Source organism: Mobula hypostoma, chromosome 9 (assembly GCF_963921235.1).
Source record: "Mobula hypostoma chromosome 9, sMobHyp1.1, whole genome shotgun sequence".
Lineage (NCBI taxonomy): Eukaryota > Metazoa > Chordata > Chondrichthyes > Myliobatiformes > Myliobatidae > Mobula > Mobula hypostoma.
The window spans coordinates 94,693,081-94,710,867 of NC_086105.1; the positions used below are offsets into that span (position 1 = coordinate 94,693,081).

The 17,787-nt window shown below is 38.9% G+C and overlaps 1 protein-coding gene across 1 annotated transcript in view; it reads right to left on the bottom strand.

Moving 5' to 3' along the window:
* Nucleotides 1–17,787, bottom strand: part of lmf1 (lipase maturation factor 1) — a 784,937-nt gene that overhangs the window by 741,552 nt on the left and 25,598 nt on the right. The window contains exons 2-4 of the mRNA XM_063057364.1: nucleotides 13,716–13,996; nucleotides 12,786–12,934; nucleotides 8,281–8,590 (exon numbers count right to left, since the gene is read on the bottom strand). The gene's annotated coding sequence lies outside the window, so the exon portion shown is untranslated. The remainder of the gene's footprint in view (nucleotides 1–8,280; nucleotides 8,591–12,785; nucleotides 12,935–13,715; nucleotides 13,997–17,787) is intronic.

The following is a 17,787-nucleotide window of genomic DNA, read 5'->3' on the forward strand; positions in this document are numbered from 1 at the left end:
GCACAGGTTTTCAGAGCCTTACCAAGTACTCCATCTGGACCTTCCGCCTTGCGAGGGTTCACTTTCTTTAAAGAAAAACCTAACATTATTTAATAAATAACCTTATTTCCTGGCATAATTTACATATTATTATTTAACTATTTATGCTTTTATTACTATTTAATTATTCATGGTGCAACTGTAACGAAAACCAATTTCCCCCCGGGATCAATAAAGTATGACTATGACTATGACTATAACATTGGCCTCTGAGACAGAGATCACAGGGTCATCAGGTGCAGCAGGGATCTTCACAGCTGTGTTGTGTTCTTCCTTTCAAAGCGGGCATACAAGGCATCGAGTTCATCTGATATTGAAGCATCACTGCCATTCATGCTATTGGGTTTAACTTTAGGTATTGGGTTTAGTAATGTCCTGCAAACCCTGCTAGAGTTGTCGTGCATCTGATGTCACCTCTAACCTTATTTGAAATTGTCTCTTTGCCCTTAAAATAGCCCTCTGCAAATCATACCTGGTTTTCTGGTACAGGCCTGGGTCGCCAAACTTGGAATGCCACAGATCTAGCCTTTAGCAGACTATGTACCTCCTGGTTCATCCATGGATTTTGATTTAGGAATGTACAGTAAGTCGTTGTAGGCACACACTCATTCACACAGGTTTTAATGAAATCGGTAACAACTGCAGCATTCTCATCCAGATTCGAAGATGAATCCCTGAATATAGTCCAGTCTACCGATGCAAAGCAGTCCTGTAAGCACTCCTGTCCTTCCCTTGTCCATACCTTCTTGGTCCTCACTACCGGTGCTACAGTCTTCAGTCTCTGCCTATACTCAGGGAGTAGAAGTAGAGCTAAGTGATCAGACTTCCCGAAGTGAGGGCGTGGAATAGCACAGTAGGCATTCTTGATGGTGGTGTAGCAATGGTCCAGTGTGTTGTTTCCTCTGGTATTGCAAGTGATCTGTTGATGGTAATTGCTTAGTGGTTTTTTTCAGACTGGACTGGTTAAAATCTCCCAAATTGATGGTGAAAGTGTTAAGCTGCACTGTTTCATGCATGTTGATCCCATTGCTCAGATTATTTAAAGCCTGACTAACATAGGCCTGAAGTGGACTGCAACCAAAATGACCCCGGAGAATTCTCGTGGTAGGTATAAAAGACAGCACTTAACTGCTAGATATTCCAGGTCTGCTAAGCAGAATTGGGACAGCACTGATATATTTGTGCACCAAGAAGAGTTGATCATGAGGCATACTCCTCCACCTCTGCTTTTGAGAGACTCTGATAGATCTGTCCTGACGGTGTACATTAAACCCGTCAATCTGAATTGCTATATCTGGTACGGAAGGGGTTAACCAGGATTCTGTGAAACAAAGGACACACGCGGTACTAATGGCCCTCTGATTCAGCACCCTAGCTCTCAGATCATCGATTTTATTCACCAGAGACTGCACATTTGCCAGCAAGATAGGTGGTATAGGGAGTTTAAAACCCCACTTCCTTAAACGCACTTGTTACCTGGCTCTGCACCTGTGCTTCCTCCATGGTGTCCTATGTGGGTGCATCCAACCACCACCAGTGTTGTTTCTGTCAGCTTTAAGCAGCGATAGTTCATTTAAACGCATTAAGATATCTTTGTTGACTGTACTGACCTTGGAAGCAGTTGTGCTTTTTAGCTGTATCAGGCTGAAATGGGAATATTTAATCCTATCCATTGAGAATACTGCTGCTAAACGAGTTGCACCCAGGCACCCCAGAAGAGCATCGAAGAGCAGTTTAGTTCTTCTCCAAAGACCAGAACACTTCATATGACAGTGTAGCCACATACCACAAAAGCCAACATTTTTGAAAAGCATTTTTGCTTCTTCATCATTCTGAATTTCGATCATTTTTTCTTGAAAGCTCTCTTACTGTTCTTCCACCTTGCAAAGAAATGAGTAAATTACCAAGTCCGGAATTGTTCAAACCTAGATTGTTCAAATCCTGCAATCGATTCTGAAAATCTTTCTTCACTGACTGCAGGTGTAAGCAGTGCTCTTGCAAATCACCATCTGTGAAAGAGAGTGCCGTATATTCCAAGCAAGGAAACAGAGAACATTCTTCTCCCAATGTTTTGCTTATATATTTCCAATTTTCTAATAAAAGTGGATTAAATTAAAATTCTCACCCTGCAGTTTCATATTTAGAATGTTCATTTTGTCATACAGTTTGGCTAGGTATGCCACATCTCCACGTAAGAAGTTCATCTTGTTTCCCAAGCTTTTGTTGACTTTGAGCAAAAATTCAACTACAATGCCAAAAAGATTTAAGAAACACTTTAAGCAGCAGCCTTTTGACAGCTAACACCTCAGTGTAAAGAAGCAAGCATTCAAACTCTTCACTGTTTTTATCTTGGCATAACTGGCAAAATATTTAGCTATTTAATGGATCAGCTTTAATTTTGCTGATAGCAGATATTACAAGAGTCATAATTGAAAAAAATTGCTGGCTGAGGTTTTTGGCGTGAGATGTTGACAATGAATTACACAATAGATTGCAAACAGACCTGAAATTTCTTTTTCATAAATGCCACTAAACCAGCATGGTGACCTGTCATATATAGTGTTTCATCTGTTGCACAAGAAATCATGTTCCTAATCAGAATGCTTTTATCCTCAATATACATTTTGAGCTTGTTGTAGATTGATTCTCCACTGATATTTGTTTTTAACTTCTTACAAAATCTCTTCATAAACTTTTCCATTTTTGATAAACTGTACATGCCATTAGCAATGCTCCGTTGTCTCACGCAGTTGACTCATCCAGTTGTATCCCAAATTCTGTTTTTTGTAGCTCTGTGCATAGCTGATACTCAATGTCTTTACTCAATTCATCAATACGACAAGCTACAGTGTTATTACTCAGAGGAATTGATTTTAAAATACTGGCATCCATTTTGAGAACAGGACGTCTGATACAGCAGGCATTATTAATCTTTCACCAATTGTATGAGATTTTCCACACTTTGCTATCATTTTGGAAATGTTTTAAGAAGCAATGGGACCACTATCAAGGTTATTTTTAGCTTCTTGGCAAATGACACGAGTGTGCAATGCTTTTCAGATGCTTCTTTCACCTTCTGGATCTGAGTAAAGGGAATTGCATTTTTACAGGAGTCAGGGTGGGAAGATAACCGTGGGAACCAGCAGGTTCGTAAAGGATGTTCATTGACAGTTTGTCTCTAGAGATGGAGGTACGGAGATCTCTGAAAGGGGAGGGAAGTGTCTGAAATGAACCAAGTAAATTTGAGGACAGGGTGGAAGTTAGAGGCAAAGTTGATGAAATTGATGAGCTTAGCATGGGTGCATGAAGCAGCACCAATGCAGTCATCAATGTAGCAGAGGAAGAGTTGGGAACATTACTGGGGAAAGCTTGGAACACGGACTGTTCTACATAGCCAACAAAGAAGCAGGCATAGCTGGTACCCATGTGAGTGTCCATGGTTGCCTCATGAGTCTGCAGAAAGTGGGAGGAGCCAAAGGATAATTCTTGAAGGTGAGGACCAGTTCTGCCCGATGAAGGTGGTGGTGATGGAGGGGAACTGGATAGTTCTTTAACCGAGAAAGAACCAGAGGGCTTTAAGCCCTTCATGATGCAGGATAGAAGTGTATAGGGACTCCACAACCACGGTGAAAATGAGGCAGTCTGGGCCACGGAATTGAAAGCTACTGAGGACATTGAGAGCATGAGAGGTGTTGCAGATATAGGTGGGAAGGGACTAAACCAAGGCGGATAGGATGGAGTCGAGGTATGCCGACACAAGTTTAGTGAGACAGGAGAAGGCAGAGACAATAGGCTTACCCAGACACTCAGGTTTGTGGATCTTGGGTAGGAAGGAGGCAAAAGCGAACGGTGCAGGTAAGGGTACTATAAGTTTTATGGCAGTAGATGGGAGTTCTCCAGAGTTGATGAGGTCAGTGGTGGTGTCAGAGACAGTTTTCTGATGGTCCTCTTCAAACGGTAGGTACCAGGAGGTGTCTGAGAGTTGCCGCTTGGCCTCAGCAAGGTAGAGGTCAGTCTGCCACACTACAACAGCATCTCCTTTGTCTGCTGGTTTGATGGCAAGGTTGGGATTGATGCAGAGAGAACGGAGTGCAGTGTGTTCAGAGGGGATAAGGTTTGAGGAGGAGAGCAGAGTGATGAAGTTGAGATAGGTGATGTCTCATTGGCAATTCAAGGTGAAAAGATCCAAGAAGATGAGGGGGTCTGAGATAGGAGAAGGGGTCATTGGTGCAGGATGTGGAATTCTTGCTAAAGAAGGGATCTCAGAGACGGAAGCGATAGAAGAAGAGTTCAAAATCATGCCAGGTCAGAATTCAATAAGGCGTGGGCAAAGGGTGACAAGGACAAGGCCCTTGCTGAGAATAGAACGTTCCACCGCAGAGAGGGGAAGGCTGGAGGGGACGGTGAAGACACAGCAAGGATTAGAGCTGGGATTAGAGGGGTGAAGAGAGTTGGTGGCACCAGAGGAGACAGGAGGGTTGGTGTGTTCAGGGAAAGTGGGATGGGAGGAAGACAGAGGCTCCAAGGACCCAAGAGTTGACAGTGGGGCCCGAGAGTCTTGAGATTGAAGAGTGATGGTGGGGGAAACAAAGCCTGGGGCCCCAGCAACAACAAAGAAAGCTATCTTACAATGTGTGTGAAATACGTGGTAACTCCAGATTAGCAGAGGCTCTCAATGATGTAGTCTAACTTAAAACGGAGATGAATGAAGTCCAATAAACAGCTTTTGCTTTCATGACATCCAGGCAAATCATTCTATGCACATTGAGGTAGACACAACAGGAAAAATTATAAGAGAACGTAGAACATTGTGCTACAGGTACAGAGGAAATGCAATGCAGGAAACAAATGCAGTGTGAGAGTTAAGAGTTCATCTTTGTCATACTATAGGTCTGGTCAGGAATCTTATAAGAGCAGGAAAGAAGATGCCCTTGAGCCTAGTGGTACATGTTTCCAAGCTTTTGTATCTTCTGCCTGATGGAAGAGAGTAACTGGGTTGGGAGGGGCCCCGGTTTATGTTGGCTGCATTCTCGAGGCAGAGGGAAGTCTGGATAGTGTCCAAAAGTATCAGACACTGAAAAGTTTGGAAACATGCTGTTCCCAAAGAAACTGCAACATTTGAACCCACTTCAAGAGGGAATGGAAAGATGACTCAGCTACTGGCTCATCTGCAGTGTATATCCCCTTGGAATCATTCAAACAAGGAAACAGAGGGAATTCCAGTGCTTCAGAATGACTGATCCATTTTAATGTTTCACATTTATTTCATTTGCAGCTACTAAAGTAAGCAGCCACAGATGGAATAAATATGAAACATTCAGCCTGACCCTAATGTTTCACATTTATTCCATTTGTATTCTTGATGTTTGAATTAATGAAAAATGACTTAAATTAGAATCAAGATTAAACTTAACAAAAATGATGCCACACTCATGCCAACTCTTTATGCTTACCTTCCAGGTCACCTGACTTGACTTGGCCTTATGTGATGCCCTCCACTGACATTGCTGCCAGGTTGGAGGAAGGCTGCTGCCTGCACTTAGAAGGCTCAGGAGGGGCTGAGTGGCAGCAAATAATGATGCTAAATAACCAGAATACACTCCCCCCTTGGTAATAGTACAGTATCTGCCAACTGTAAGTTACCATTCCAAATAATGTTGTGGAAGTCCAATGGCATTTATAAATAATTAAAATATCTTCCCACATATTCTATAGGCATTACCACATTACTGCTATTTGAATATGCAATAGCCTACATTGGTATGGTTAAAATATAAAATAATTGTCCAAATGAATTAAACCCAACAGCGCAACTCAGATAAGCTTCCTTATCAGGTATCCATAGCACTCGGAAGAAATGTTACATTACATATATAATTTACTTTATCCATTCATTTCGAGCAACAGCAAACACCAATTATATTCAGAGAACATAAGCAGTTTTAAAATTACTCAATTTCAAGACATGAAATACTGCAAAACTCAGTCAGCACCAATTGTGGAAAGAGTTAAATGTTCAGGTCAAAACCCCTTCTACAAAACTGGATGAAAGTTATTCAACCTGAAATGTTCACTCTGTCCTTCTCTTTCTACAGAGGCTGCCCGACCTGCTGAGTGTTTCCAGCATTTTCTGTACTTCAGATTTCCAACATCTGCAGCATTTTGATTTTCATTTAAAATTACCTTCTTTTGAACAACATTGAACATGTAAGGACTGGAACCAGCCCTTCAGCCCACAATATTCTGCTGAACTAAATAAAACTAATAATTGAAGGCCTACTAAACTAGTCCCTTCTGCCATGTCCCATTCACGTACTTATCTAAGAGCCCCTTAAGTGCCTCTCTCATATTTGCCTCCACTACCACCCCTTGCAGTGCATTCTAGTCATCCACGACTCCCTCTGCAGTCAACTTGCCCCACACATCTCCCTTGAACTTACCGCATCACCTTAATTCCATGCCCTATAGCATTAGACATTCAGAGCCAGGGGAAAAAGTACCAGCTACCTACTCGATCTATACCTTTCATAATCTTATAAACTTCTATCAAGTTTCCACTCAATTTACAACACTAAGAAAACAACCCACAAGTTTGTCCAGAATCTTCTCATAGCACATGCCCTCTAATCCACGCAGCATCCAGGTAATCTCTCCTGCACCCTCTCCAAAATCTCCACATCCTTCCTATGATGAGCCGACCTGAACTGAACGCAATACTTCACATGTAGCCCAACCAGTATTTTTTTAAAGCTGCTCCACAATTTCCTGACTCTCTTACTCAATGTCTCAGCTAATAAAGGCAAGCATGCCATATGACTTCTTTGTGACCCTATCAACTTTTGCAATCACTAGTGCAGACCAGTAGCAACAATTTCCCAATCTTGTGAAGTCAGTAAAATAGAAACCAAGATCTAGAAAAGGTAATTAATACTGAATAAATGCATAAAGACTCTATGCTTCATTTCTTGCAAAAATCACAGGACAACAAGCATGACTTTTAAATGATACTACTCACAATATTGGATATAGCATATTGAGAACACACAATATTTTATTCAGTCAACATTTCATGTTGGAGTAAAATGCATTGTGATGTGTCATAATTTGATTTAAAAGAACATAAAAACTGAAAGTGATCCTTCTTCAGAACTGAAATTCTCTTTCCATAGATGCTACCTAATCTGCTAAGATTTTCCAACATTTTTCTGTTTTCATTTCAGATTTCCAACTTTCTTTTTATTTTCAGCATGTTTAAAATCAGAGAAAATGTAAAGAATTCAGCGCCTTCATAAGACTTGGGAGGCCTGGAGCAAAATTACCAATAAAATTCAAACATAAACACTTAATATCCTTGCATTATTGTTACACAAGCAGTAAAACATTTATCAAATCTTCAACTCGAAAGAAATATGACAAATGCTGAGACTAGAGGAAATAAAAAGTTTTGTTTGCATGTTTTACTCACCATGTAATTACATGCAACCATTATTTTCATTTCCCAGTACTGCTGCCCTCATCATTGCCTCATCCAGCCCTCTCATTCCCTTTCTTTCTTTTTCTTTTGCCACTGATAATCAGAATAATAGTAGTATATTGCCTTGCCATGCCCTATCCCCAATAGTTTCAAATATCCCTCTGCATTCTCAGCAAACATCTTGACTTCCACCCACCTTACCTCCAACAATAAATCCACCTATACAAGTCCCACCAACTATTCCTCGGCCTCAGTAATCCACATTTGGTCTCAAATTCTCCAGCATATCAATTCAAAATTCCACACTTTACTTTGAATCCATTATAACTTTCATTCTAACCTTTACTACCTCACCCCATCAAATTCTACATTCCAAGGACCTCTGGATCTTGTACCTCTCTAACATTAAAAATAGGAAAGAAATGTATGCACTTTGAGCCTGCTATGTTATTCAGTAAAATCAGAGTTTATTCCTCTGCCTCAAGTCTACATTATGCATTTGAGAGAAACCCTCAATTGTAATTTCAGCCTGAGTACAAAGTGGATACCATAGGCTGAACAAATTCATGACATAATAAAATCAGAATACCCCCTCCATGAATTCTCATACAGCTTTCTTCCCAAGTTCCGTCAAAACTCAATACCAAATTTTGGATCCTGTAACAGGGAAGAATTTCTCCATGTATAGTAGAGTAGCAATTAACCCATTATTAAATGTAGAAATTTTTTCTACTGTAATTATACAATAAGGTAGTCACATCACTTACCAAATCTGACCAACGTTCACAAGTGAATGATACAGAATCCATAAGACAAACATGATCATCATATTGGCACATCCTGTGAGCATTATAAACGCTGACAGTCCCATTCCTAATAGGGCAATATTGTCGAGGTGTGCATCCATGTCTGACCAGTCCAGAAACCACAGAATCGTTGGTGCATAACTCAAAGCTTCAATGCCAACTTTACCCCCAGCATATTGTTGAATCTTCTGTAAATATAGCTGACTTGGTAGCAATCCGTTCTTTCCAAGTAATTGTTTGTTTTGAAGGTAAGCAACAGAAAATGCTACAACTGCAAAGAAGAGAAGTGATAGTGAATAGCACTGAATAAAGCACAACAAAAATCAGACTATAAATTTATCTGGCACTCTTGGAACATTGTCGCACACTGTGCGCACCTAGTTACAAAAACAGACAATAGCAAGAAATACACAACACTGGTCAAAATAAGAATTACCCTAAAAAAAACTCTGCTCTTGCAGAACAAATGCAAAACATAAAATTTCTTTCCTAGATTGGGTTTTCGAACAAGAAACAAACGTCCTGAATTAAATTACACGTCGCAACACCAAAGAAATCACTTTCAATTGAAAATAAATCGATCACAAAAGGAAAATGGACTTACTAGGTATTTTGCAATGTCAACAATTTTTATTCAATTTTCTCCATGTCTTAAACACCAATACAGAGTTGAACCAGACATGCAGCGCAATGCACACATAGCTACCACGTGCATAGTCTTCAAAGACATACTCCACCACTGTAAGCCTTGACAGAGCTATGTAAGGACCTCCTTAACTCTTGCCCCTTTATCTCCTCTTGATAGATAGTCTGGTCCTGAGGTAATGGAAACATGTTTGCCAATCTGAATGACTTTCATTCAGCCCCTTTCAGCCAACATCAGCCTGTCATTTCACTTTCCAAGCTTACTGGTTCATTTTTGTCATCCAAAGTTGAAAAGAATGAATTGGTAGGAGCAAACTTCCACCTCTTCCAAAATTAGATCCAAATATTGCATGGGATATCTGAATATAATTTATGAATATATCATGAATATAATTTTCTGCAGCTAAATTCAGCTAATTAAATTCTAAACTGATCTCAGAAAAAATGCTTATAATATGATCAATAGATTGATAAAAGTCTGGAAAAAAATCAAAACCTTTAAAAATGGTATCAGAACCATGAAGGGAACTTGAAATGCAGGTGATACGTGAGCTAAAGTGGGATTGAGAGAAACAACCTTCAGTGGATCAAACATTGCTAAGAAAATCAGAAAACCACAACTACTGAAAATCTGAAAAATGCTGGAAAGACTCAGCAGGCCAGACACATCTGTTAATGTTGCTTGGGTCAAAAATCATTTTATAGAACTTTTACTTGTCCTTGGCTTTTTGCAAAAATGCTTTTTCTGAAACAAGGCAATCAAAACCAATAACTAAATAGCAACCTGATTAAAGATTGAACATATTACATGAAAACATTGAACATATTAATGAAGTCTCCAAAAGATTTAAAAACTATTTTTCCCAATTTTTAAATGCCAAATTCTCAGAAGAAATCATTGAGCAAAAGCTAAAAATTTGTGAAAATTGGTACCATTGCATGATGCATTAGGCAACATTTTGGACTGATGATCTAAAGCTTGCACAACCTGGTCATCCACAGTAAAACTCCAATAATTCCGTTTCAGATTGTCCATTATCTGGCTCACTAAGTTGTCTGGAATATGATCTAAAGGGTACTAAAGTGTAAGCAGTGTGTGTAGCCAGAGCTGGGTGCACCAAGTGGAGTCTGAACAGGGTAGTGAACTCTAGGGGTCAATAATGTGAGCTTGTGGCCAGAGAGCTTAAGCATTCCCTATTCTCTTTAAACCATTGGGTTCATTGGAAAATGCAGTATATTGCTACATAATTTGCAAAAACGTGAAACAAAAACTTTAACAAGATCCAATAGTCCAGAAAATTTACTACTCTGGCACCAAAGTCCAAAAACTGCCAGATTATCTCAGGCCTTACTATGTTTACCACATCTTAAGAACAATTTTAACAGAAAGTCAAGTGGAAAAAAAGGCACCTGCTGTATGGGAAGAGAAAATAATCTAGTTGTCTCTCCCAAAAATCTTGCGGCAGGGAACGCAACATAGTATTGAGAGCCCTGGGAGTATTTTGTCTGCCACTTATTTCATTACAGCATGGTATGAAGAAAGTAAATGATTAAGGAGGTAAGGAAGGGAGAGTGAGTACACCCTCAATATCCAATTCAACTACTTCAGCTAGCACACTTTCTTCACACTGACTCAGAGATATTCCCTTTGTCCTAACCAGTCCACCCCTAGGCACTCTGCAACTTAAAACTAAGTTTCTTTCCCAATTTTGAAGGGTCTTAAACCTAAAATAATAACTGTTTTCTCTTTCAACAGATGCTGTGTGACTTGCTGGGTGCTTCCAACATTTCCTGCACGTTTCAGATTTACAACGTTAGCAGTTTATTGATTTTAATTTCTCCCCATTAGTTTGCATAGTATTACTTTTGATCTGTATATTCTCCCTTTCCTTCATTGAAAGCATTCCACTAATAGTGGACAAAGTCTTTTACTCTGAAAACTTATTCAATGCAGTTGCTCAATGTCTCAACAATTTCCATATTTTATGTACATAGAAGATCTTACTGTCTGCTATTATAGTTTTCTAATCTATTTCCTCCCTCTTATTAATCATTCCTGAGTTTCAAATAATTTTCCAATCAGACCCATCAATAATCTTTGCAATATTATGTTCTTATTTTCATTCTTGTAAAAATTGTATATAAATTGTTTAATTTATGTGCTTCTCTGAACGCTACTTATATGATGCCATAAGTCTGTGCTGCTGCAAGGAAGTTTTTTTTAAACTGCATAAGTGCACACATGAACTCACGCATATGATAATAAACTCAACTTTGACCATCACTTACTTCATTTGCCTTGGATGCATTATCTTTTGCATGGAATTTATTTCTCAATGGAACATATCGCTGTTGAAAACTAGGAAATGCTCTACCTCCTTACTTTTAAACCTATTTTCCTAATCTCCTTTATCGTTAGATTTATGCAAATACTTTATGTAAATTTTAGACATTTGTTTCAGACTCAGGTTTCCCACTCCCCAATCAAATAATCAACCCTAAATTAAATAACCTGTTTCCTGGTTTATTCCACAATATATTGTTCTATGAAAGCACCCCAAACATATTCAATGAACCCATCAAGACCACCATCTGTAAGTTAATTTATCCAATCTATATGAACATTATAGTTACCTATGACTGACCAGACCCATTACTTCAATATTTATACTCTGTAGCTATCCTTAGGAGCTGAAAATTCACGCCACTGACTTCTTTTCCTTGGGCCAGCACAGTAGCATAGTGGTTAGCACAATGCCTTACAGTACCAGCGATGTGAGTTCAATACCTGCCGCTGCCTGTGAGGTGCTTGTATGTTCTTTCTGTGACTGCGTGGGTTTCCTCCCACATTCTAAAGATGTACCAATTAATTATTGGTCACTGTATAATGAAATACAGTGAAAAATAATAAAATTACTTATTTCTACCCAGGAGACCTGTGTGCACAAACTGGCTGCTTTGTTTTCAATGTAAAAGTAACTATGCTCTTCTTTTCAAAATCTACTCATTGGTATATTTGGAATCACATTATTTATGGATTGTAACCAGAAAAGAAATACAAGCAGGCAATGCTTCAATTCCCTAAAAGTCCAGATGTGAACATGCAAGATTGGAAAAGCCGCCATAGGATTTATAAGGATTCATTGGTACAGAACATGGTTAGAGATTGCCAGTAAAATGAACCAAATCAACGGGAGAAGTGGGGTAAATAATATTTCAACAAGCTCGAGAAAGACAAGGACAGGGTGTCAGTGTGACAAATACCAAAATACTTAACAGTTTAGGAAAATTGAAACCTGAAGAAATCCAAACAGAAAATTACAAAATAACTTAGATGAATAATTTAAAGTTTTTTTTTGTAAAATTTAAAGACAGGAATTTTATATAAGAAAGGAAAAAACATCTACGATCAAAGCTGCATCCTTTCTGCCATAATTTCATGACATTAGCTTAAAAAAATACTGACAAATTCTATTCATGAGATTACTCTATAACAAAACTCGGCATAAATAAGAATTGCTTTGTACTTCTATTTTAATAACCACCCTGAACTTCAGTTTACAAAGACATTGGACACAAATCCCTGAAATAACTAATGAACAATACTAACCCCGTGTTCTATTACTACACATCAGAAAGTTTGCAATACCATCACATACCTGGAGTATTAAAATATATTCTATATAGTAGGAAATACAACCTTATTAACCATAACATTCTATATTAAATAAATCTTTTCTTACCCATGGGGAAATAGTTTTGTTTTCTAAATTCTCCTCTTCGATGTCTCAAATTCCTTTATAAACCAAATAAATAATTACCTTTTGATTCACAATTACTCTGTTCATGTTTATAGATATTTTCAAGTCCTGCAAGGCTCAATATGAGCAGTCAGTTTCATTAATTGCTCCTTCCTCTTTCACCTTTCCACAAGCTTGCTTTCTTTTTATTCGGAACCTTCTTACGGGCTCTTTTGTTAACAAGGGAAAGAGACACAAAAGGGAGTCATGAATAAAGATTTTTATCTGCAGTAACCGACCCTACACAAAGTGTCAGTCATTAATAGAGCCCATTAACTTGCATAGAAGATCAGCAAACAACTCCTGTTTTGTATTGGCTGAAAGGTTCTTTTTAACAGACAGAACCTTTCATTAAAAAGTACAGTAGTAAAACTAACTTATTACGTACTGTATGCAGTATGTGTATTGCCATTGTTCTTTCAATTGAAATAAAATACAGAGATAGCGGTGTGGTTGATAGTTTAAAGTTTTATCTATGCAATGGCTCTGAGTGCAAGATTACAGAAGGCCACAATTTGAAATTAAATGTCACCAAGTCCTCCAATTACAGCATATGAAAAGATAGAAAGAAAGACCACAAATATTCTGTAAAACATTCAATTCAATGCATGTCAGGTGTAAAACTCAATAAACTCTGTTTGCTTTTCAGTAGAAGATTTGCATAAATTGAGTCATGACTACCTTACGGATATAAGCACGGAAGAATTTCACTCTGTAAACAATCAGCCTTCACTGCACAGTGATATTCTGCAACGTAAGATTATCCATTTTGTGTTGATGAAATAATTTTAATCCATTTAAATTATAAAATGGTTATTTTTCACAACAAGATTTTAATTTAAGAAAACAGAAAATGCTGGTAATAGTCAGATGGTTATACAATATAAACAGATTGAGATAATCTCTCAGGTTGATGACCTTTAATTAGAACTCTTCTCTATGGATTGTCACCTTGTCGTGGTGGAGAAGCTTGTGTGGTCCTGTAATCCCGAGAACAATGTCGTCTGGAGCTATGCTCCTGGTAGGGTCACCCATGGCGGTGAGGTCGAGGGTGAGGTCCCTGACAAAGAATAATCCAACCAAGACCTCAACGGTGAAACAGCCGGACGAAGTTACTTCCAACTCAACGGCTATGAAGGCGGACGAAGGCTGCAACATATCTATCAGCTCCAATCGTCGTGGTTTCCATGCCATTGGAATCAGTTGGTTGATTTGTGAAGTATCGTGTGCTTCTTGGAGTGCAACAACAAGTACACGTTAAACAAATACACGCACAGGCATCTTCACTCTGGGCCACTTGATCAACAGAATGAAGACCATCATCCTCGACCTCGAGGGATAGCCACTACGACGAATTACAACTGAGGTAAGTTTTGAGAGGTAGAACAGGCAAAAGAAAGAGAGAAGAGGTAGAACAGGCAAAAGAAAGAGAGAAGAGTACTATAAAGGGAAAACCTGGAAAAGGATAGAAAAAGAGAAACTGAGAAAAGAGGTGAAAATGCAAAGTGATAGAGAGTGGTAAATAACAAGTACATAATCGTTAGGAGGGAAAGCAATTGGGAACAGACACAGAAGAGAAGATCCAGAAATGAATCTCAAAGTGGTATATCATGATATATACATACTTTGATATTAAAATTACTTTGAACTTTGAAGAGAGATACAAACTGCGACAACAGAATGAGACCATTTGAAGAAATAAGATGTAAAGTGTGTCCCAAGTAACTAAGGGTTTCAGGCTTCCAGAAAATACTAGTCACTTGCCCAGCTTATCAAATTAAGATTGAGAGGTCAAGAATGGGGCGGGATGAGCTAGAAGTGGATCACATGAAGATGAGAGCAAGTAAGAAATTGGCAACAAATTGAATAAAATGTCCGAGTTCAGTGTAAGAGCAATAAAAAAAATATAGAGAGCAAGAAACCAAAAGGAAAAGGCCAGTGTTTAAGAGCAGTAAAGAGAAAAGGGGGAGAACAGTGGGGGGGCAGGTAGATAAGGAACTCTGAAGACAAAGATCTGGACTGAAAACCTCCGGTCAGAAGTAGTCATAAAGTCATAAGAGATCAATAGCAACACACACAAAACGCTGGAGGAACTCAGCAGATCAGGCTGCATCTATGGAAATGAATAAACAGTCGACGTTTTGATCCGATACCCTTCAAAAAGACTGAGAAGGAAGGGAGAAGACGCAGAATAAAAAGTTAGAGAAAGGGGAAGGAGGAAAACTGAAAGGTGATAGGTGAAGCCAGGTGGGTGGGAAAGGTAAAAGGCTGGAGAAGAAGGAATCTGATAAGACAGTGGACCACAGGAGAAAGGGAAGGAGGAGGGGACCCAGTGGGAAGTGACAGGCAGGTGAGGATCTACATCCTGTCAACCTTGAAATTCACTGAGCTGGAGATGTAAACAGATAAATCAAGAGCCTCTGATGTTCACATACTGACAGAGTGGAGAATCAGACAGGATAATGAAAACAAAGCAAGATGTCACTCGTAGGACACTCAAAGCTGCTGCGCAGGTTGACTCTGTGGTTAAGAAGGCATACAGTGCATTGGCCTTTATCAACAGTGGGGTTGAGTTTAAGAGCCGAGAGGTAATGTTGCAGCTATATAGGACCCTGGTTAGACCCCACTTGGAGTACTGTGCTCAGTTCAGGTCATCTCACTACAGGAAGGATGTGGAAACTATAGAAAGGGTGCAGAGGAGATTTGCAAGGATGCTGCCTGGATTGGGGAGCATGCCTTATGAGAATAGATTGAATGAACTCGGCCTTTTCTCCTCGGAGCGGCGGAGGATGAGAGGTGACCTGATAGGTGATTGGAAGTAGGTACAGAGGAGATGTCAGGAGGAAGTTTTTTTTAAACACAGAGAGTGGTGAGTGCATGGAATGGGCCGCTGGCGACGGTGGTGGAGGCGGATATGATAGGCTCTTTTAAGACACTCCTGGATAGCAGCTTAGAAAAATAGAGAGCTATGGGTAACCCCAGGTAATTTTTAAAGTAAGTACGTGTTCAGCACAGCTTTGTGGGCCAAAGGGCCTGTATTGTGCTGTAGGTTTTCTATGATTCTATGTCATCATAGGACTTGAAATTGAACATGCAATATTGTTTTATTTATGTTTATGGTACATGGCTCTTGAAAGTGGGCAGAAAGAAATATGCTAAAGCATCAGATAAGGCAAAGGATAAAGTAGATTCATTCATAAGACAGTTTGGGGGGGAAAAGGTGAGCTTGTGCTTCTCAAGAGAGTAATTAAAATTATTCTTTTGTCAGCCCATGGCACTGAGTGTGAATACTTGGATGCAAACAAAATAATGACAAGTGTTGAATATCTTGAAAACAACTTCAATCACCAGCAGATCCAAAACTGGTATATTTTGTAACTCCAAAAACTATTCAAAAGTAGAACACAGGAGCTGAGGAATGGGTCTACTTAGTTTTACTTTCCTTTTCTTTAGTGAAGCACTCACAACCGACATGGTGGCGTAATAACTGATGCCATTAACGTACCTTTACATATATACCATTATGAATTATGTAAACAAAGAATAATCAAACAATATATTTATAATATTACTGAAATATTAAATACACTACAAAAATCTTACTCTGAACCACAGAAAATGAATTTAGGGCAGCTGTACAAAAAATTAATTACAGAGGTAAGTTTTAAAGAGACCCCAAAAGATGAAAATGGAGATGTTTACATGAGGAGGAGGCTGTGATGTGGGAATTCCAAAGTTTAGGTCAAGCAGTTAAAGAAAGGTTCATCCAAGGTGAAGCAATAACCTTTGATGATGCACAAAAAGTGTGAAATGGAGAAAACGGGGATTCCAAAAGGCATGTATTACTGCAGGAGGTTATTGGAACTGAAAGGGGCAAGAGCAATAAGAGTAAGATTTTTCAAATTAAGGCATTGCCTGAGGCAGAGATAAATTGCATCAGCAAACACAAGTGTGAATGGAGCAACAAATCAAAGAAACAAAGACAAGCATTAAACATTCTGGAAGGAAAACGAATCAATATAAACCAGTTTAAAGGCACAACAGAGACATTAGATAATTATGCATAAATCACATCTCACCACCAAACCCAAAGGTCTCTTGTGCTTTAAATACAGCCAAATACATAAACAGGCTTTTAATCTCAAGCATCAATATTAAAAGGTGCAACCATGCCAGCAGAGAAGGGAAGGCATGGTCTAACAGGAAATGTTAAAATAGTTCTGGCCTAACAAGCTTTCCGATATTCATTTTTGGCATCTGGACATTGCTTTCAAGACCAGCATTTATTGCCCATCCCTAATAGTCCTTGAGGGGATAGTAGTGAACAACCTTCTTCAAACACTAGTCCTTCTGCTGAAGGTATTCTCACTGTGCTAAAAAGGAAGATTTAAGATTTAGATCCGGAAATGAAGAATGCTTTCAGCTCAACATAGGAGGCAACTTAGAAAATGATCTGCAAGGAGTTGTGTTGCAGCCCCTGCTCCTGTCCTTCATGGAGGTAAAGCTTGCAGGTTTGGGAGGTGCATTTGGAATTGTTTGGAAAAGTAATTGTATTGCTGCTAAAAACTTATATATTCAATATTAGTAATTAATATTTTAAATACTATAAATGCCTCTGAAATAAAGCCTTGAAATGCTATTAATATTCAATATCTTCATACAATTTTGCCACATGTAAGCTCTATTTAAAGAGATTATCAAGTCATTAATATTCATGACGTTACAGTTCTCCCTGCTGCAAAACTGAATCCATACAAGTGTTATTGGTTAACTAGCCCATACAGCATTTACAGTGTATAACACAAATTGCAAAAGAGTGACATATTGCCATATGCTGGCAGAGGAGGGTGTCTGTGTGTGGCGGTCTCTCTCTTTCTCACTTGCTTCTCTCGAGAGAATGTCCTTGCATTCGAGTGATCTCTCTCTCCCTCGATGCTGTCAGAGAATAGTGCCAGAGCAAGGTTTAATCACTACAGCTTGTAGATTTTGACTAATTCGGGTACATGATGTGTATTAGTTCTGG